We start from the raw sequence: 23048 nt of genomic DNA, 5'->3' as shown, positions 1-23048 counted from the left end.
TTTCTTCAAATCATGGTTCTACCCCTTTCTCTCTTTTCTCTCTTATGAGATGCTCTTTATGGGTATGTTGATAGGCTTAATGTCCTCTGGTCTCCTAGGCTCTGTTAATTTTTCTTCATCCTTTTTCTTTCTTGTTCCTCCAACTGGATACTCTCAATTTACCTGTTTCAAGACTTCTCATTGTTTCTTTGGGCTGTTCAAATCTTCTGTTAAGCCCCTCTAGTAATTTTTTCTTTCAGTTACTCTACTTTTCAATTCCAAAATTTCTATTTGGTCTCATTTTATAATTTATATCTCTTTATTGATATTCACTATTTGGTGAGGTAATGCTCTCATAATTGACCTTAACTCTTTAGACACAGTTTCAGCTTTTTCAACACATTTACGATAGCTGATTTAAAGTCTTTGTCTAGTAATGAACTCATTTTCACTTTCTCCCCTTCTGAAAAACAGTTACTGTTGATTGTTCTTTTGTTTTTTTTTTTTTTTTCTTTCCTGGTATGGGCCACTGATGTTTCTTTGCATGCCTTGTCATTTTTTAATTGAAAATTGAAGATTTTGAATATCATAATGTGGCAACCCTGGGAATCAGATTCTCCCTCCTCTCCATAGTTTGCTATTATTGCTGTTATTTTATTTGTTGTTTATTGACTTTTCCGAATTACTTCCATAAAATCTGTATTCTGTCATGTGTAGCCACTGAATGCTTAGTTAGCTTAGTGGCCAATTAATATTTGAACAGAAATATCCTTCAACACTTGGAACTAATAAATCATCCACTCCTAGCCAAGGGGCTCTGTGTCCTTTGTGTGTGGGGGTGGGAGGATACCTTCAACACTCAGGCAGTTTACTACTCAGCCTTTGCCTTCACTTACTGACTCTGCATAGCCTAATGGCCAGCCAGAGGTAAGAGACTGGGGCCTTCCCACATTTTTCCTGAGTATGTGCATAGCCCTGGGCATATGAATGTTCTTCTAAAGTCCTTATTCCCTACAGCATGTCATTCCCCAGATTTCCTTCCAAGTTTTTTGGCTAGTCTATTGTTTCCTCCAATTGTTATCCATTGCCTTAGACAGCAGAGAAGAATGTTCAGACCATACTCCCTTGGGAGCAACTTAGTATAAAGCAAGTTCCCAGTCAGGAGAGACAAAAACATGTGTCTAGTAGCATGTTTTCAAGGCGGCCACCAGATAGATCAAATCAGAATGGTCTGTAAATAAGGTCCATTCTGCTCCCTCACATGCCTGCACTGGGAACGTGGGTTGTTATTTCAAGGCTGCTGCTGAGCTGGGGAGTGGAGTATGGCATTAAGGTAAGTTAAGACACCAGTTTTGCTCTTTTCATTAAGAATTGACTAAGGTTTTTGTTTTTGTTTTTAAATAAATGCTTCCCAGAGTACTTCAAGCATTTGGTTACATTCTAGAGTTCTGAAAAAGCAGATTCTGAGAGTTATTGCCACTTTTTTTTTTTCTAGCTTTTATAGAAGGGTAAACTTTTGGGATTCCTTATTCCACCATTTTCTCTGACATTACTTGTTTTGTTTTGTGTTTTCAAAAAGGCGAGGCACCTCTTGCTTCTCCTGGATGTCATGGGAAGCTAGCTACCTTTACAGTCCTTGAAGAAGACTGGAGGGTGGGGAGTGGGGGTTGGGGGTTTCTAAGTGTAAACCAAAAATAAAATTCTTAGTGCCATCGTCCCTACAACCAACTGAATGGCGCCTCCTCTCAGCCAAAGGGATTTCAAAGAAACCTGCAAAACTAGTTCAGGCATGATAGGAAGGAACTAGGAAAGAGTGGTTGGACATGTTTCATTATACTCGGTTCCCTTTGGAATCCAGGCACAACTGACCAGCATTAACAATAAAACAGAGATCTTAAGACTAACAAAATAGACTCTTTGTAGCAATAAGATACCAAATTCCAGCCTGATTCTAGTATAGCATCACATGACATAGCAGGTCCTGAAAGTATCAAAGTGTTTCACCCCAAAATGTATTTCTTTGTCACATTTTGAAATAGTCCTGCAAAGCTGTCTCTGGTGGGGAAAATTTACATTCTATAGAGAATCCTCTTCCCTTTCTAGTTTCTTCCTGATCTGGGAGAGATTTAACTAAGAGTCTGGCACCTTTTAAGGTCTGATGAGAGACATATACCCTCTATTCTGTCTGAAGCCTGCTACATAGAGGCTTCATCTGCATAATAAGAACCTTGGTCTCCATAAACCTTTATCTTAACCCAGACACTCCTTTCTATTGATTCCAGGTCTTTAGCTAAGAAGTCTTTCAACCAATTGCCAGCCAGAAAATCTTTGAATCCACCCAAGACCTATAAGCTCCTACTTTGAGTTGTCCTGCCTTTCCAGACTAAATAAATGAATGAATACGTATCTCAAATGTACTGCTTGATGTCTTATGTCTCCTAAAATGTATAAAACCGACCTGTAACCCAACCACCTTGGGCATGTGTTCTCAGGACCTCTTGAGACTGTATCTTGGGCCATGGTCATTCATATTTGGCTCAGAATAAATCTCTTCAAATATTTTACAGAATTTGGCACTTTTTGTCAACATAGAGAAGAGGGAGAATTTATAATTTTTGATTTGTATATGTCACAGCAAAATTGTAACTCTGCTGTGTATTTAACTCCTCAATACTCCTGGATCTGAAGTGTACTGGGGATAATACCAAAAACTGTTTTTGAGAATAAGTCATTAGGATAAGAACCAAGAAGTGAAGAACAACTACAGAGTTTCTCATATACAATTATTTTCTGATTTACTTTATAAGAACATATAGCACCCCCATTGAGTAATGATAATTAACAAGATGCTTTTGTTTCTTTAGGTTTTAAAAATTACACTTTCCCTACAAAACTAGATTTAAGCAATGGAATATCTTCAGGATAATACTAATAAAGAGAGGTTGGAGAAGGGTACATTCTAGTTATATTTTTGTTGTTTTTAAAAAAGAATCATGACAATAGTAATAGCAATTAATTACTTTTACCAATAATGCTAATTATTTTAATTATTTAATATTAGTATATTAGTATAATAATAGTTATTATTATATTTACTACTGACAGTTACCTACTTACAAGTCTTATTGGAGAGGGGGAATGTGGACACATAAATACACACTATCTAATGTCTGTCCACAAACAATTTACACAATATAGTAGGTAACACACAAATAATAAGGCACTGTCTGTAATAACCAGTGCTACTCAAAGTTCATTTGGAGCAGAGCTGATTTGCAAGCTTGCTGTCATTGGCTTGAGACAAGATAAATACAGAAATTGAGAGTAGTGTTTAGAAACTTATAGCACTTTGACAATGGGGCACATCCCCTCCAAAGTGAAATGTGTTATCTGTGATGTTTAATAATAATAAGCCTGGGCTTGTATTACATATGTCTTTTTTTTTCCTGTTTCATTCTTCTGGTAACTCATTTTGATTGTTTCCTTCTTTAACAAAAGTACTGGTCTGCAAATAAGTTGGGAGGGAGAGGGGAGGAACTAGTTCTTCACTATAGATAAATGTCAGTTTAGATGATCTATGCTGTTTGGTTTGGGAAATGAAAGGTTTGGGCTACATTTATTGTTTGAATTTGGAGGGACAGAGAGATGACTAGGGACTAGACTGGTTTGAGCGGGATTTATGGAACAAGTGTGACTTCACATTGTTACAAATTATAGGTGAAGAAAGAAGGAAAATTCCAGGATCAAGTTTCCTAAAATTTGGAAATAAACTGTGGAAATTCTCCTAAGTTTTGTATCTTTCTTGTCTGAATATAAGAATCTTTTTCTATTATGATGGGTGAGATCAAGAAGTGAATTAAAATATTTTAATTTCCTCCTTGGTTTTGAAGTTCTTTAAAGGAGGGATTTAGAATTTAAATGGTATGGTTATTAGTATCTTTGAGTGAAGGAGAAAGCATAAATTAAATGTCTTCTCATTTTTAAAATTAGGTAGAAAAGCTTACTCCAACCTAAGAAAAGGAAGAACTAAATTAAAATTTGTTTCGCCCTGAGAGCAATCAGTATATCTAATCCAAACTGAGAAAAATGAAATCCTTTTAAAATTTTAGTACCTGTATGTTCAAAAGCCGTAATTCTGTTTGGAAATCTATGAAGGTACATTTTTCTCATATACGAAAAATTAATCTTGTGCTGAGGCTAGGCAAGAAGTTCATCCTGACTTTTTTTTTTTTTTTTTTTTTTTTTTTTTTCTTGAGATGGAGTCTCACTCTGTCACCAGGCTGGAGTGCAGTGGCACAATCTTGGCTCACTGCAACCTCTGCCTCCCGGGTTCAAGCGATTCTTCTGCCTCAGCCTCCTGAGTAGCTGGGACTACAGGTGTGTGCCACCATGCCCAGCTAATTTTTGTATTTTTAGTAGAGACGGGGTTTCACCATGTTGGGCCAGGCTGGTCTCAGTCTCTTAACCTCATGATCTGCCTGCCTCAGCCTCCCAAAGTGCTGGGATTACAGGTGTGAGCCAACGCAACCAGCCAACGTGTTTTATTTAAATCAAGGAGTTCTCTAAAATTCAGTTTATCTGAAGATTTAAATGAAAACTTCTACAGTATTTGATGGCTGTCGGAACCATGACTAATCCAAATCAAGTTACTTAAACTTAGCAGTGAAAAGTCCCCAGGCCCTAAGAAGCTAAGATTTCCTGGTGGTCCCATAGCAACACATACATAAGTAGGTGGGACTGGAATATAGGACCCTGGATTGAGAGTAAAGGAAGTACGGTCAACTTCTTTCTTTCTTTATTTTTTTCCCCCCAGAGATGGAGTCTTGCTCTGTCATCCAGGCTAGAGTGCAGTGGCAAGATCTTGGCTCACTGCAACCTCTGCCTCCCAGGTTCAAGCAATTCTCCTGCCTCAGCTCCCCGAGTAGCTGGGACTACAGGTGTGCACCACCACACCTGGCTAATTTTTATATTTTTAGTAGAGACGGGGTTTCATCATGTTGGCCAGGCTGCCCTCGAACTCCTGATGATCAACTGACTTCTAATCCAACATCCTTACTTTTGTAGTTTTCTATGACTACAATTAACCCCTTCAGACATGTGCTTTTCAAGTTTCTGAACAATTTGAAGCCACCCCTTCATTAATTGGCCAAAGTTGTCTATGCTCATACCAAGTTAGACAGAGAAGGTGACCGGCTAAGTGAGAAGCTGGTAACTGTCTTTGGCCATGGGAGCTTTAGACATGGGCTCATCTGAGGACAACACAAGGTTGTCAGGGGCAGGGTGAAGGCTTCCATTCAAACTCACAGTGCCCAGACACACAGACCCTGAGTTTCTGAAAAGCTCTGAAAGTGCACATCACATGCTGTGGTTGTTGTCATTGATCAGTGTTTGTCTCTAACTACATGATTAACTCTCAAAGCTGTCACATGGGATCAGATTGAGCCAGCAGGAATGCAGACGTACGGACCAACTTCCAGGTTTTCCTGAAATATCTGCTCTGTCTCAGTTTAGGGGGAGACAGAACCACCTAGAATCACAAACACCTTGATTCAACACAATCCTCAGAATGGGTGACTAAAGCACTTTGGTTTTTTCACATGTTTGTTCACTTTCTTTGCATGTCCTCCACTCAAGGCACTTTGGATGCAGCTACTTCAGAAGTCCGGTAATGCCAAACATTCCTGTAATAAGGCTAAACTTGCCTCTCCATGGAAAGACTGGTAATCACATAACAAGGGATATGATGATACTGGCAGCATGCTGAGGTCAGGTGGGGAGACTGATGCTCAGAACAGATTTCAAGACTAAAGACATGGGGTTATGATGTCTCATTATTTCTCCCATGCCACATGGATGATGTCTCCTTATTTTTGGGCATATCATTCTCACCTCCACGCCCTGGTCCCAGCTATTCCTTCTTTCCTGGAGGATGGTCTATCTAATCATGATTATCCAAGACAGACTCAAGATTATCCAAGTCTACTTATTCTTCAAAGCTCAACTCAAATCCTACCAAAATAGTACTGCATGATGGGAAAACTATGGACTTCGAGGCTCACGAGATCTGAGACACGCAAACAACTTACTCTCTCTGAGTCACAGATTCTTTATCATAAAATTCTGGGTCATTGTGAGGATTAGGGGTGCTCAAAAATGGTAAGCGTTACAACTTTCATTATTCCAGCCATCTACTGACGCCCTTCTCTCATTAATACCAAAAACCCGAGACTTACAACCACATCCTTCAGGATGTGGATGATTTGTACAATATTTTGGGGATTTCAGCCTTATCTCCCCAGACATTCCTGAGGGCAGTGAAGCACCTCACTTCTTTAAAACAGAGATTCAGTTACACTGAGTATCCACTTAGGGAGCACTTGCTTTGTGATAAGAACTGGGCTGCCTTCATTTAACTCTCCAAAGAGTCCTGAGGAAGAAATTTTTATCCCAGTTAGAGGTGGAGAAACTGAGGCTCACATCTATTGGTTGCATGTCCAAAGCTGCACAACTAGCAACTGGCACTCAGATCTTGAAGGCAAGTCTTTACCTATAAGTGCTCTCCACACAGTAGCGGCTCAAGTGCAAATACTGATTGATAGGCTGGATTCCACTCATATCGCTGGTCTAACTGCACCCTTTTCTTTGTGGCATCTTAGCCTGCTGTCCCCTGGCTGCTAAGATGTGCTTACTCACACTGGTCTGCCTTCACTCTTGCCATTGTGTTGAGGATCCATCAGTACAAAGCTGTACAATTCTAAGTACCCAGGAAGTGAGCAGACCATACTGCAGAGGGCAACTAAGTGGTAAGAGTGAAAACAGGGTAGCAGACAGAAGCCCCAAGCAGGTCCTCCAGGACAGAAGGAGGGTTGGGAGAGGGAAGATACTGGGAGCAAGTGACAGATTACCTAATTCTAGAAACAGGTAGAAACATTAATTCCCCTTGGGGTAGAAAGTCAGAAGCAAACGTAGCTACAATCAGTCATAGCATGCTAATAGTCAGGGAGTCACATTTGATGCTTCTGGAAATGGACTGCTCACCTCATAGGTTAGAAGGCAATTACCTCCATTCAGCTCAGGAAATGCCTATTTTTCCACCAGTGAGCATACTGTTTGGGGGTTTCTGTTCATCTGTTGTTCCGCTTCCATTGGAAAGAATATATAGAAGTCATAGCCAAAGGCAGAACACTTGCCCCGCTGACAAACAGCCCATTGACCACGGCAAATCCTCTGCTGCTGAACTATTAGAATTACGACTCACTGCTTCCTTGGCAAATACCTGCCCTAGATGAAGTGCTCCAAACGCTGCAGCTGTGTCTGCCTAGTCCCACCCCTCCAAAGACTCTATGATGTTTAAAGGCCACCTGAAACATTCTCAACAAGGTACACAACGTAGTTTAACAGACACTAACATCTTAAAGGGCTGACCTAGATTTATCTACTCCAGATGCACAGATACTGGGATGTGCACCCCACTCCCCATTTCCACTCACTCTTCAGTTGGAACTACTATGATCTCACTGTCTTTTCTTTTACACCGAAGGAAAGAAGGGAACATCCAGAAAGGGTGTGGGGGGCGGGCACAGTGACAAAGGCAGAATAAAGAAAGAAAAGGGTATTTTTTGAACGTCCACAGTATATACATCATCCTCATTTAAACCTAATCACCTTCAGGGAAAAGCATTCTTATTTTATTTCTATTCGGGTGAAAGGTACATCAGATGCAATTAGCCATTTTAAAGTGCACAATTCAGTGGCATTTGGTGGATTCACAATAATCTGCAACCACTACCTCTTTCTAGTTTCAAAACAGTCTCATTGCCCCTGAAAAACAACCCATACTTATTAAATAATTGCTCCCTATCCCCTTCTCCTCTTATCTCCTCTTAACCACTAATCTGCTTTTCGTCTCTGTGGATTTGCCTACTACGGATATATCATATAAAAGAAATCATCTAATATCTGAACTTTTGTGTATGGTCTTTCTTTTAGCATAATATTCTCAAACTTCATCTAATTTGTAGCATATATCAGTATGCCATTCCTTTTTATGGCTGAATAATATTCCATTGTACGTAAAACCACTATCTCTGTATCCATTCATCAGTTGATGGATATTTGGATGGTTTCTGCTTTTTGTCTATTATGAATAATGCTGCTCTAAACATTCAAATTTCTGTGTGAACATATGTTTTTCTTGGGTATATACTCAAGAGTGGAATTGCTGCTTTAAGTCTGCTTTAAGATGGGGAAACTGAGGCAGGAACCCAGCGCGAGGTGATTTAGCTTGTTCATGGTAGAGCCAGGATTGGAATCTAGTCCACATCACTCCAAAACCACTTTTTCACTTTTATTTTTATAAGAAAAGTAGTCCATTCACAGGTCCATCCACTATACTTAGAACTTCTTTGAGTAAACTTCAGTGAATAATTATTTTTGTCAGAGATTACTAACTTTTACTCTCCACTCAAACACCCTGAGGTCATATGATTAATACCACTAATTTGAACTCATGGATCCAATAGTTTCATTTGGTTCATGCTGAGATCTGAGCTTTTTGTTTCCCAGGAAAATCAATAGCAACAGACTTTATCTTGTTAGATCAAATATAACTTTTATTTTTAAAAGCTCCAATTATGCCCTAATGCACTGTTTATGTACTCAGAGGGCTTAATGAGATAATAAATGAAATTTTGACAATTAATAGTGTAAAAGTGTTAGGATACTTTGGAATTAGGAAGGCTTGTGTGTGATTTTCTTTTCTTATTAGCCCTTGTTTTGGGATATAATTATACTTGTCTCACATTATGACTGGGTAGTAACTCAATTATTAAGAAGTAGAAAAATGAGTAAATTTCTACTGCTGTGCCTTTTGTAGCAAGTTATGAAAACAAAATAAAAAGTAAAATGTAATCAGGAGTCCTAAGCATTGCTAAGAAATGGTGTAATTCTTTCATTTCCAGTCATTCCCGGATAAGAAATGGCTGATCAAATAGCCGATATCTTTATCATGAATATTCATCAGGAATGTAAACTGATAAGACAGCAGATTCTGGAAGAACCTGGGTTCTCTGAATGAGGCAATGGATAATTTAAAATGTGTGAAATATGTTACATATACAATTACAAAGTTATTTCCTCACACACCTGTGTATGCACACACACACACATCCAAGCCCAAACACCCACACCTACAGCATGAGTTTTCCAGGGTTCCAAAAAAGCAAATATACTTGGACCATTATTTAATACACATTTATTCAATACTTGAGGGTGCCAAGCATGAAACATTATAAAGGACTTAAAGTAAATGGAATCTCAAAATACAAGGCAAGCAAAAATCAAATCATAAACCTTAGGTTTAGCTAAAGTAAGTTACTGACAACTAACTAAAATGTTCTTCATGTCATTAAATCCCAAGTAATCTTTATCTATATGGCATGTTTATTAAAAAAGCAAACAACCATTTTTCAAATTAGCAAGAGTCAAATCTCATTCATTTTTCATTTATTCAATAATTACTGGATGCTCACTATAAAAGTAAAATTTTTAAAAATGAATGGAAAACCCAGTCCCTGTTGGGAAGACCTGGTCTAGACTCAGGAAACAACTTCACTCTTCTTCTCAGAACCAGGTGGCAAGAGAACAGAACTTCCTGTATCAAGCTGACTTCTAGCCAAAGACCAAAGAACAAATACCAGTAAAGCAAGTAGAAACTGTTTGTTGAGTGAATGAATGAATGACTGAATGAATTAAATACCACAGACAGAATAAAGACCACAGGATTTACTTGGAAACTACAGACTGGGTAAGGGAAGACTCAAATGTGGGTTTTCAAGGAGGTAATAGGCTTCCTATTAGAAGTCGATAGAGGATATTTCTGCACCACTTTAGAAACGCAAAAATTAACTGGACAGGCAATACATATCAAAAGTCCTAAAAGCTTTAAGAGTGTATCTTAATAACAATAATTCTAAGAGTTTTTCTTAAAAAAATGGTTCAAAAGATGAAAAAAATTTAAAAGTAGTAAAGTTTTAAAAATATAAAATGGTATTTAAAAGTTAAGACTGGGTGTGGCAGCTCACACCTGTAATCCCAGCACTTGGGGAGGCTGAGGCGAGAGGCCTGCTGGAGCCCAGCAGTTCAAGGCCAGCTTGGGCAACACAGCAAAACCCCATCCCTGCCAAATAAATAAATAAATAAATAACGTTATCTGGGCTTGATGCTGCAAGCACCTGTGCTATAGCAAGCCACGATGGCATCACTGTACTCCAGCCTGGGAGACAGATCGAGACCCTGCCTCAAAAATAAAATAAAATAAAATAGTAAAAAGTCAGAAACAACCTCAATGTCTAACAGTAAGAAATAAGAACACTATGGTGAATGAATAAATAAAATCAAGTCTTTGGATTTAAGGAGAAACAGATGTAAAATAGTGTTAAGTAAAAAAGATCCATATGAAAATGTTGTTAGTACTATAATGTATGCTTTTACACATTATTATTGTATTAATAAACACCAGAGTTTCAAACAAGGAAGAAAAATGGATTCCTGCTGGAGGAAATGGCACAGAGAAGGGTTTGGAATGATGGAGAGAAGAGGAAAAAAAGGAAGACTTGATTAAAACAATTTCAACTAGTTGCTAGGATTTAGGCCACATTCATTTCTGGTTAAGTACTGAACTATGATGAAGTTAACTGAAGATTTTAAGAAACACTGGCACTTACGGAGGGAAATCTAGGTACTTGTATCTCTTATGCTTGCCATAGGATGAAGGGCCTACACAACCCATACGTTACAAATTTGCCATTACAACCCATGTAGGGTAGGTCCTACAGTCACAACATATATAAGAATGGGAACAAAGAGTAGTCAAGACTAGATCTTCCTATCCCCCACAAGTGGGTATCCAGGCCTAGATATAGACGGGAAGCTACCGTGGGATCACTTCCTTCTTCTCATTGCCACCACTGTTCTGAGAGGGAAGCTTTATCTCCACGATCATCTACTCATCTGTTGTCAACCCTTGTCCCACAGTCAGAGCCTCTGACACCGTGGATGTTTTCAGAGAGCCATTCACACAGGTTGCAAAGATACAAGAGAAGGATGTATATCTGGAAATCAGAATGCATCTGTAGATATTAAGCAAGTCAAAAGTCAACCTGTGCTTTAAAAATAAAGTCTGCTTTGGTATGGTTTGAGTACTTAACTGATACTTAAAACACTGATACTTAAAAGAGAAAGCCATACAGCAAAAGGCTTTCCTGGATCCGCATACCAAAAAATTTCAAGTGCTTCAGGATGAAACTACTGGTCCATAAACTGCAGATATCCCACCACCCACCCCGTCCCCACAAGGTGCTGGACTATTTTGAAATGGAAAGCACAATCTTCTGATCAAGCTCTTCTGCCATACTTACTTGTTCTTGGCATTGGTTACTTAATGTAGGTAATAGCTGTCTACTTATAATATTCTCATTATGTTAAGCTCAGCTCTTTCTTGGATAGTGGTAACATTTCCAATTGAAAAAGTGCGCTGCAAGTCTCTGAGAAATGGCTAAATCTGTGCATTCTTCTAGCGGCCGGCATCACGATACTACTAACGGATCGTAACCTCAACACCACCTTCTTCGACCCCGCTGGTGGAGGAGACCCTATCTTATATCAACATTTATTCTGATTTTTTGGTCACCCTGAAGTCTATATCCTTATCTTACCTGGCTTTGGAATAATCTCTCATATTGTCCCAGGTATTCTTTCTCAGGCACTTCATATATGGGATCTCATTGACCTTTACAACATTGTTGTGGGGAAGGTATTAGTGTCCCCTTTTGATAGACTGGCTAAGTAACTTACAAAGGAAGTTAAAGACCTGGGATCAGCTAAACGCAGCAGCTCACTCCTGTAATCCCAGCACTTTGAGAGGCCGAGGTCAGTGGATTACTTGAGGTCAGGAGTTCAAGACCAGCCGACCAACACGGTGAAACCCCATCTCTAATAAAAATACAAAAATTAGCCAGGCATGGTGGCAGACGCCTGTAATCCTGGCTACTCGGGAAGCTGAGGCTGGAGAATCGCTTGAACCCAGCGGATGGAGGTTGCAGTGAGCTAAGATTGTGCCATTGCACTCCAACCTGGGCAACAGAACAAGACTCTCCATGTAAAAAAAAAAAAAAAAAAGACCTGGGATCTACCCTAAATGTTGTAGATATGTCATTACTATCAGTACCCCATTTAATTCTCATTCAACCAGTCCAACGCCTTTTTCTAAGGAATCTAACTTCAATCTTTCAAACCATCAGAAAAAGCATTTGGTATTCTTAGACACCTACAAATAGTGCTACTAGTAGCTTAAATAAAGACAATTTAGGGGGTAGATCCCTGTACACCAAAGGTAAATTGATAAAACATTTTCCCTATAATATTTATCTAGATACATAATTTTCAAAGGAAAATAAAATACAATCTCTATCTAAAAATTCTAAGACCTATAAAAGGGGCAAAAAAACCTGTGTTACCTTCATCTGGTATAAATGCACTAAGTAACCTGGTAAAACTCGGGGTTCATCAGGAAACCAATCTGAGAGCATATTAAAAATTCAATGTTTTGTCCAAGTTTGAACTGAACAAACAAGTTTATCTTTAAAAGCTACCTCAGATAAACAGAGGTCACTAAGAATGGTTATCTAAGCCATGTGGCATTCAGTTATTTTTGCATTACAGATTTCAAAACAAAGAGAACAGAAGTGAATGGCACTAATCCTGATGGGAAAAGCCTAAAGCCCCTCATAATTTCTTCTTTATATTCCAAAAACTTCAGTATTACAACACTTACAGGCTTCCAATGCAAGTCTCCTCAATGTGGTAGCTGTAACTGTAAATATTCTGCTACCGATTTTCTTTAAAAGAAACTGAATGGAATGTAACCAATTGTTTGTGTAAATAACTAGACCTACATCTCCATGCTCAGGCCTAATCAAAACTCCTCCCTCCTCCTTTGACTACCATTTCATGAGCCCCAGGAGAATGGGGTTTAGGCCCATCCGCCTGGCTTCCTGCTGCCATCTCTGCCTTTCCCTGCTTCTTTGGGTACCAGCTCTTTCTGTCCTTGCAGGAGGATTAGACAAGGAGAAATCCTATCCTCTTGCCCTGAAGCCTACATGATTATAACCCAGGAATGGTGGAATGCAAAAACTGTGACCAGAAATCAAGTGGTCCAAGAGCGGGGAACAGGATGCTGAGAGAGCACTGTAGGTGAGACTGCAACCAGAATGAAGACATCTCAACATACGTCTTCTTTCAGGTCCTTCCATGCCCTAGTCCATTGTAACCACAGGCCTGAATGAACTCACAGGCCTCCTTGAGAAAGCCAACTTTATCACCCTTTTGAAGACCCTTCGTTTTAACAAGTGTGGATATTCCACTGGGGCATTGGGGTGTCAAGGGCCAGAAACTTTAAAAGGGAAAGAAAGAGAAGAAAATCAGGAAGTGGTATAACAAAGGCCTAATTACAAGGGAGGAGTGTCTCTCTACAGACAGGTCACTGGAAGGATGCCAATGGCTCTCGCCGCATAAAGGAAAAGATTGTTATAAAAAGATTTTTAAAAAAAGAAGAAGAAGAAGAAAGAGGCATGGCAGTGGAGACTGGGAGGGTGGGGCAGAGAATAGGGAAATGAATAAGAATAATGACTTAAAAGCTTTCTTTTTTTTCTAGTTCTCTTCTTTCCTTTCCGCAGATGCTCAGCTGAGCCAGTGCAGCTGGCTCCCTGACAAATGTGGAAAAATCAGCCAATTTGAGCTGGTTGTTAGCAGTCCGGGGACAGAGGCTCAGATAAATGAGGGCCTGCCTCAGGTGTGGCAGCTGATCTTCCCGAGTGTTCTCAAATGATTCTCGGCCAGCACAAGGCCTCCTGGCCTTCAGGGGCTCACCGGTGCTCCCTTCTATTTCCTGGCTCACATTCTGATAGGGGTGACCTTGGAAGACGCATCTTCCTTCATTTGTTCCTCTTCCCCTTCCCATTCTCCCCCTGACAAGGTCTCCTCCCTTCAAACTGGTGGGGCTTCCTCCCACTCACTTAGTAAAATCCTATAGCACAAGGTCTCTTGTCCCCAGACGTCTGAGCACACATCTGATGGCCCAAATCAAGACCCCTCGAAAATGCCTGATGTGTATTCCCTTTCAAATCACTGCATTGGTCCACAGAGTCTGCTGATACCCTGGCAGAATACCCCGGGGTTTCCCTACAAGACAGTGAAGGCTTCTTTGTAAATGTTCACTAACACCAAATAGTATGCCACACATATTTATGTGCTCATTGTTATGTCCACACACAGAGTATGAATACGAAAAAAGAACGCACATCTGACCATTCCGTTCAAGAAAAGCAGTCAATACTTTGAGTAAAGTTCAAGGGGAAAATAGTTTCCTTGCAAGTAGCTGTGAAAGTTCCTTGCTTATCAAATTATCCCCTTTCCAGTGATTCTTGTTTATGCATTGATAAATAAAAAGAACAAAAATGAGGAACAAAGGTATTTAAGAGCTGATGTAAGGGAAGTTTCTAGAGGGATGGAAATGATCTAGATCTTGTTTTTTTCTTTTTTCTTTTTTTTTGAGATGGAGTCTTACTCTGTTGCCCAGGCTGGAGTACAGTGGTGCGACCTCAGCTCACTGCAACCTCCACCTCCCAGGTTCAAGTGATTCTCCAGCCTCAGCCTCCCAAGTAGCTGGGATTACAGGCATGTGCCACCATGCCCAGCTAATTTTTGTATTTTTAGTAGGGACAGGGTTTCACCATGTTGGCCAGGCTGGAATCGAACTCCTGACCTCAAGTGTTCTGCCTGCCTCGGCCCCCCCAAAGTGCTGGGATTACAGGCATAAGCCACCGCGCCTGGACCTACATCTTGTTTTAATTGGTGGATACGTGGGTGTATACGATTGTCAAAACTCACTGAACTGAACACAAGATCTGTATACTTTGTTGTACGTTCATTATATCTGATTTAAAATTTAAGAATTTTAGGTCTTCTGTTTCAGTCACACATTGAGGTCTACAGCAGCACAATGAAGTGGCAGCTACTGTAAAAATGCACAGGAAATACATACATTCTGTCATATCATCAGTTACCCTTTAAATACAATAGAATATCTTCAGAAGAATCTAACGTAATTTTTTTTAACATCCTCAAATACATTTTAGTAGCCTATAAAGTCCACAGTGGGTAAAAAAGGTTTTTATGGAAGAAGAGATGATATGATGATATCGGTATGTGTGTGTGTGTGTGTGTTTGATTCTTATAAACTGAAAATAAAATATGTTAGGTGCATGAATTAGTTGTTCTCAGATGTTTTGATGTGGGAAGTACTAGCCAGGAGCGTGGAGGGGAGGGTCAACGTAACTGGTTTGTTTGAATTATACTAATTAGCAGATTAAGTAAGAATGTTTGTGTGATTTAGGAAGAGAATGACAGCACTTCAGAGGTGAAAAGGTATAGGATTTACAGGGTCTATTATCTCATTAAATCAATATAAAAATAGAGGCTTAGAGAAGGAAAACAATTTGTCTACGAACATACAGCTGTCTCGTGCCAAACATGAATTTTCCGAGAGTCAAGTCTGTTCTCCTTCCAGTTTTTCATTAGTTTTATTTTACATGACATTCTCTACAATATTTTAAAGAAAATATATACTTGTATGTCATCAACTTTCTAGAAAGTAATATTTTTATCAATATTAAAAACATCTTCAAAAATTGTTTTCCCCTGAGAATGGCTGCTTCTCAAATAAAGTGTGTTTTAAAAAATTAAGATAGTCTACCGGTATACTCAAATACTCATATTTATCTTCTTAGAAAGCACCCATGTATATCTTCCATGTGACAGTTATGACTTAAAAAAATTCAAATTTATGTTGGTGCTGTCCCATCCACCCATCTCTACAATAGAGGATTCTAAAAAGTGTTTTTGTTACCAGAAACCCACATTTTCTCCCATCTGGACCTTGAAGTTTCCTTTAACTTTGCTTTAGTGATTGGGTAAGTCATCTTTCTTTCTATGGCTTTAAGAATTGCCCATGATAAAGTAAAAGAGCCATAATCTCATGGAAACCATTCATTAGGCTTAATCAAAACATAATACTCTTGTTTATGTCTTCAACACATTGTTTAGGGAGAGAGTGAGCCACAAGGCACAGACACTATCACGATGCTCGGGTGAAGATGGGTGATTTAATGCCCAAGAGCAGAATTGAATCCGCTCTAGAGACCAATAGGTGTGGCTCAACCATAGCTTCGAAATTTCCGAGGGAAGTTCAGAAACCCCATATGGGTTTGCTTTGCTTTATCTATTCCTTTTAACCAAAGCTGCCTTCATCATGTATTTTTGTTTCTTTTTTTCTGAGACAGGTGCTTGCTATGCCACCCAGGCTGGAGTACAGTGGCACGATCACAGCTCACTGTAGCCTCAAACTCCTGGACTCAGGTGATCCACCCACCTTAACCCCCTGAGTAGCTGGGACTACAGGCATATAACACCACACCTGGCTGATTAAAAAAAAAAGAAAAAAAATTAGAGATGGGGTCTCACTATGTTGCCCAGGCTTCAACATGTGTATTTCTTTTTCTTTTTTCTTTTTTTTTTTTTGGTGGGGACAGAGTCTGGCTCTGTTGCCCAGGCTAGAGTACAGTGGTGTGATCTCAGCTCACTGCAACTTCTGCCTCCCAGGTTCAAGCAATTCTCGTGCCTCAGCCTCCCAAGTAGCTGGGATTACAGGCACGCGCTACCACACCCAGCTAACTTTTTTGCATTTTAGTAGAGACAGCGTTTCACCATGTTGGTTAGGCTGGTCTCAAACTCCTGACCTCAGGTGATCTGCCGGCCTCAGTCTCCCAAAGTGCTGGGATTACAGGTGTGAGCCACCACACCCGCCCCACCATGTAGATTTCTGACAGCCTCTTCAGAAGGCTGATAACTTTGTGATATTCTTATCAGGTCCCCAGTGTCTCTCTCAGCTTGGCCAGAGCCCACCCACCTACCCCTTTGTAGAATCTCGAAACAACATCTCAGCATCCTGGGAGACTGCCATGATAATATTCATTTTTCAGAACAAGAACCAAACTGACAAGGAACAGCCATACGAGGCTCAGATCAGCGCTATCTCTCCTCAGTGACAGGAAGGTCCATCTCTTTGGGAAAGCTTGAAGACAGCTACACTGGAGTGGCTGCCAGGGGGAGAGGAGGATCCAGAACCCATTAAACAACCACACTGGATTCTGCTACAGTCACAGCATCCCAGAGCTAGAAGCAAGCCTGAAATCATCAAGCGTGGTGGTTATCAAGCAGTTGTTGCTGTTGTGTTCAAGCAGTGGAATTCTTTTTGAAATTAAATCCTCTGTGGACCCCTGGCATAGAAAACAATTAAAAGTGAGGAAGAGGTAGCTGAGCAGTGAAAATATCCTCACCGTTTGATAGAAAGATTCCTCTCATGGCATACGGAGCCCTGAAACACTGTGGGAAGTTTCTCAGGCCCCATTTGAACATGGGGTTCTCAAAAGTACAGCGACAGGAAGCTCACTCCCACTAAGGCTCACTCCACCATAGGTAGCCCAGACTAGCAGAGGGTATCTTCCCAGCACAGACCTGGAATCTGACTCCTGCTGGCTTATATTCATGGATGTTAGCTTACCTTTGAGGCCAAATAAATTAACTTTTATCCCCATTTCACATGGGAAAATCTTCATATATTCAAAAGTAGGAGGTATATTGTCTTTTAGACATGCCCTTCATTACATGGCAGGCTGTGTCCACGCCCCATCTCTCCCACACCTGCGCCTAAAGCTCACCCCATCTCTCCCCCTGCTGCAGCCTTATCAAGACTTCCTGTACATCTGTCTGTGTGTGCTGGGGGCTCAGCCTTCACAAAGTCCCAGGGGCTCCTTAGGGAAATTGACAGGCCTTTGTGCATGTGAACAAGAAGGAAAGGAAAAGATTTTGCGGCTGGCTTCTTTATCCCCCCTCCCACCAGCTTCAAAGATGACCCCACCCCTTCTGAATTGAGGGCCATGAAAACTGGCTTGTGGCCATTTAGAAGAGGATCAGATTCTGGGGGCAAATTCTAAACAGACTTTGCATGTGAAAAGAACATAAAAACAGCTGAATTACAGACAAGAAATTAATCTGTCTCCTTCCCCCTCAAAAAAAGGCATCCTAACAGAACTGCTTCAAGATGGCAAGGGAGACTTCCTGCACGGTAACATTAAATGTTTCCAGCAGATCAACAGCTGGAAAAGCAAAATTTTTTTTTTTAAAGTGTTAACATTTCACAGTTCAAATTGCTTAACAGATGTAAAATTATCGGATATACTTAGCATTTAGGTTTTAAAGAATTATTAGCTAAATATCTTTTTGGAAAATACAGTTGATGGTTAGTTCTTCTTGATGATGATGGCAAGAATTTTTTAAATGTTCATTATACTAAAGAAAAATGATCATTATACTAGATCATACTTTAATCAGCTTAACATGTGGCTTACGCAGGTTTACCTAAGATTAACTGGACATTTTAAGGCCTGGGAACAGATTGTTCTACTGACCAGCCAACTAATGTAAAAGATGCGAGGAACCAAGACTGGGAATGACATCAGAGGCAAAGTGAACACTCCATAATCGAAATGGATAATGACTCACGCTGGTGAGTGAAGGGACACCAGGATCACAGGTTCAAAGGCAAGGAGATCCTTGTCCAGGGAGCATGCCTAGGATAGCAGCGAGAGGTGGTGTCCAGCCCCTGCCCTTCAAGTAGGGGCAAAGCTAGTGCAGAGGATTGAACCGGAGAACAGAAGCCACTAACTTGACAGAAAATAGACCTGGTGAGGGAAGGTTAGTGGAATTGGGGTGGTTTTGACCTCAGAAGAAAAGAAAAAGGGCAATTTGATTACTCTTGTCAAGCACATGACTGACTCTTATAAGAGGCTTTAAGGAAATTAAATGAAAGCAGGAGAAATTCAGGTGGCCATTTCCTGAGGGAGGCCAGGCAAGCAAAGTGGGAAGTGATCAGCCAGGGAATGAGGGGACCTGGGAGAACCCAGCTTGTCACTGTCATGTGGGGACACCTGAGATAAGCATCTTACCCTCTTGGGCCTCAGTTTTCTTCATCTTTAAGAAGACTGTAGCAAATGACTATGAAGATTCCTCCAGCTCATGATAATCTTTTAATTAAAAATAAATTTTAAAAAAAGACCTCTCTTAACTGAGGTTAGTACAAGTATCAGGTAGGTTTCTGAGGACACTCCATTTTAAATTACTTTATTACTGGGCAAATGTCTAACCCACCAGTTTCTTGCAAGTCCTTCCAACATTCTGACCCTGGCCTGCTTCATCCCATCCCAAGTTGCAATCCCATCACTCTGTTCCTCACCACTGAGATAAACACAATAGTTACCAATCCATGGTCTGCTGGAGGAAACAATGCTTTTGAAAAATGAATTATAAATCCCCGTGAGAGGGCAAGAGTGTGCTATAAAAAGGTCATTAATAACTCAACTTGGCGCTCAGGTTCCCATTGGAACTATCAACCACAAAACAATCTGCTTCCTGGCTGAGTAAGGTAAGGGCTCCAAGAGGAACACAAAGCCTTTGAAGCTGAAATTTTAGAGTCAAAGGAAGAAAACCAACATGATGTGCCGGGCTAGTTTCCTTGCAATAAGATTTAAGCTTTACAGTGCTGCTGGGAGATGGGCGTTTATTATAGCTACCACTATAATCAAGCAATCAAAATTTCAGAGAAGTCAAGAAGCCTGCCCAAGCTCACACGGGTGGATCGTGGAGTCACTCTTTCAACAAGTATCTACTGAGTGCCTGCTCTGTTCTAGACACTGGGGATATAGCAGGGGAAGTCAACATGGTAACTGCGCTGGCACAGTTTACTTTCTAGTGGGAGGAGTGAACAGCTGTAAAAGCATAATAGGGAAGAAATATTTGGCAGTGTGAAATATGATAAAAATTAAATCAAGGAATAGGACAGAGAGTGACTGAGGGGTTACTTCTATGTGGCCAAGGAAAAAAGAACTCTCTGAGGAAGGGGTATTTAAACCAAGAACAGAATGACAAGAAAGGCACAGTCATACAAAGATCCAGGCAAGAGTTGGCCAAGGTGGGCAGGAGGAAAGAAGGTGGTCCTAGAGTGGAGATGGCCAACTTCAAACAGAGCATGGCCCACGGAGGTGGTCATGAACAGGTGGGGCAGCTGGGGAGCTGGGGGCCGCCAAATGAGCTCCTTTCTCTGGCAGGCTGTTGAGGCGGGCTGACTGGTTTCATGTTTGTCTTTCAATAGAATGAATGGGAGGGAAACAGAAACCATGTCCTCATGACGTTAGTACCTGCATCTAGGAAGGTGGAGTTAGTCCCAGGAAGGCTGACCCTCCCATCTGGTCATCCTGAGAGGTTTCAGTTCCCTTCTGGCTCATGTGCCAAGCTTATCTGTCAGTTTTCACCTCCCAAGGGACACAGCGTCAGTGTGTTGAAGTTGCAGCATCTGAACCAATAAAGCTACCTGTAAGTAACACGGAAGCAAGGTAGGAAGGCGAAAACCACATCCCACTGTGATATCAGCCATATTTCTTCCACATGGCAAGTTTCATTTTGTTTAATTTAACAATAAAGTCATTATATTAACTCGATTCAATAGAAGCAGCAGGGGGATTTCTCCTAATTTAATCTTGGGCTTTGCGGCATCTTGCTCAGTGTTAAAACAATACCATATAAAAAGATTAAAGGGATTGTATTATATTGAAAAAGAATATTTTAGCATCTCTGATGCAGCCTACCTTTAATTTAAAAACTAGTCAGCCTACTTCTTACTTTATCCAAAGTGTCATCTAGTCAGAGGGCCAATCTCTGAAAGCAAATCATGCCACTTTAGGGTTTAAACTCCGCAAAGTGAGCGTTTCATCCATGGAGCTGATGCTCCAGTATGAAGAGTTATTAGATACACCCAGCCAGGGAATATGAGCTTACCAGTGTCACAGAACTGGTTTTCTGTAAGTCACTTGAAAATACAAGGACGTAACCAACAATCTGTATCAATCTACGTATCCATTATATAGGCTATATAGCATGCAGCCTAAACAGAAAGGTTGTTCCTGATAATTAACCGTTATAAGAAATAACCTCCAAGCCATTTAGAAGTCTTGAGGGATTGAAGACTATATAATCTGTTGATTTAGTGATTTGAAATCTGGGGATTCCAAATTCACACACACATATACACACACACAATGGCTAGAGACCAAAGAATGTTTTTTGTCCTCAGTTGGCAAGAATAATTAACAAATTCATTAATTAGGATGCTGTTTATGCTTGTACTGAATATATATGCATGCAGGCCCACTCAAGGATTCCAGCTGAGAGATGCCAACTTTTAAAACTCAAAGACAAACTAGATTTATCTCTGGTGCCTTCATATGCTTACTGTAGCCACACTGACCATGTGGGTTTGTGTGTCTAAGTGAGGCCTGTGAATATTTACCAAGCAAATGTTAAAGTCTATTTCATGTCCTTTCAACTACAAAATGCAAAACAAGGCTAGCCATGGGGAGCGGGAAGACAGAAGAAATTATCTTGATACAGGACTGCTTTTAGAAGAAAGAAGTAGCTGAAATCTGGGGAAAGGTACAGATAATAGCTGTGATTCACTCCAGCCGTGGCTAACAAGGCCATGTGCTTTTCCTGGTGGGAAGCAGATGGGAAGGATCTGGAACAGGGAGAATGAGTAGAGAAAGGAATAAGCCTTGGAGACACCGCTGTTTCCCTCTCTCTCACATAGTCTTTCTCTCTCTCCCTCTCTATGAGAAATCTTTTTTCATGGCCCCCCCAAAAAAAAAAATGTTTGAGGAACAAAACAAGATCCCATTGTGAAGGGACTAAAGATATGCCACAGGGAGCTTCTGTCACACGGTTCAGATCCCAGAGTGAAGGGGAGTCAGACAAGAAGAGGTTTCAACTCTTGAAATCTTTGTCATGCATTTGCTTTCTTTGTTGACAGTACTTCCTTCTTGTCATGGAAAAGTGTAATTTCCCAAAAAGGGGGCAGTGGGGAGAGGGGAGGAGTAGAAAGAAATGGGGAGAGAGAGGAAACAGAAGAGAGAGGGAGAGAGAAAGAGAGAGAGAGACTAATACGTACAATACAAATAATACAGCAAGAGGAAGCATCCTATAATAGAATCTTTATGCTTAAAATGGAGTCTTTTTTTTTTTCCATCTAAAAATAAGCCTGCGACCTTTTGCATTTTTCAGGCCATAAGTACTTCTGCAAGGTCCACAGTCCCAAGGCACATGGGGGCAGAGTGAGGACTGTCTGGTCCAGGTCCCCGGAGCTAAGAAGTATACCTCTCAGAGAAGCAGCAGCCAGTTTGAAAGAGAAGGAATCCACAGAGGCCTGGGAGGGTACTCTGAACCCCCACTTCCTCTGTCAGTTATTGATTAAACCTCTTATACATACACCCCATTCTAGGAAAGCTGAACTTTAATTTTATGTCTCCTGCAGAAAAGAGAGATGGATACAGACATGGGTCTGGGAGTAAATAACACTCAGCAACATAAGAAGAATGCACACCTGCAAACGTTCTCACGGTTAGATTTTTTAAAGTGTAAAGAAATGAAAAAAATATGACGAACCTTACTTATAATCAAAGCTATGCAAACTAAAATGTGTTACACTTTAAAAAACTTATCCAATTAGCAAAGATGAAAAAGAAAGATAATACCAATGTTGATGAAGGTTTATGCAGACAGGCGCTCTTATGTCTATTCAAAGTTGGAATAGAAATTAGTAGTCTTTCTGGAGTTAAATTAGGCAACACGTTGCAGATGCCTTAAATGTGCAGATTCTAATGCAGCAATTCCACTTTTAGCAGCATATTGTATCAGACATATACAGTAGGATGTTCATCACAGCATTGTTTAGCAAATTGATGGAAACAATCTGAGGGTTCAACAATGGATGATTGGTTAAGTCAATTGTGTTACATTCATACAACAGATGTGATTAAAAATCATGCTTGGCTGGGTGCAGAGGCTCA

This window comes from Colobus angolensis, unplaced genomic scaffold (genome assembly GCF_000951035.1).
Source record: "Colobus angolensis palliatus isolate OR3802 unplaced genomic scaffold, Cang.pa_1.0 Scaffold19, whole genome shotgun sequence".
NCBI lineage: Eukaryota > Metazoa > Chordata > Mammalia > Primates > Cercopithecidae > Colobus > Colobus angolensis.
The sequence above is the reverse complement of the archived record's forward strand: the minus strand, read 5'-3'. Positions refer to the sequence as shown.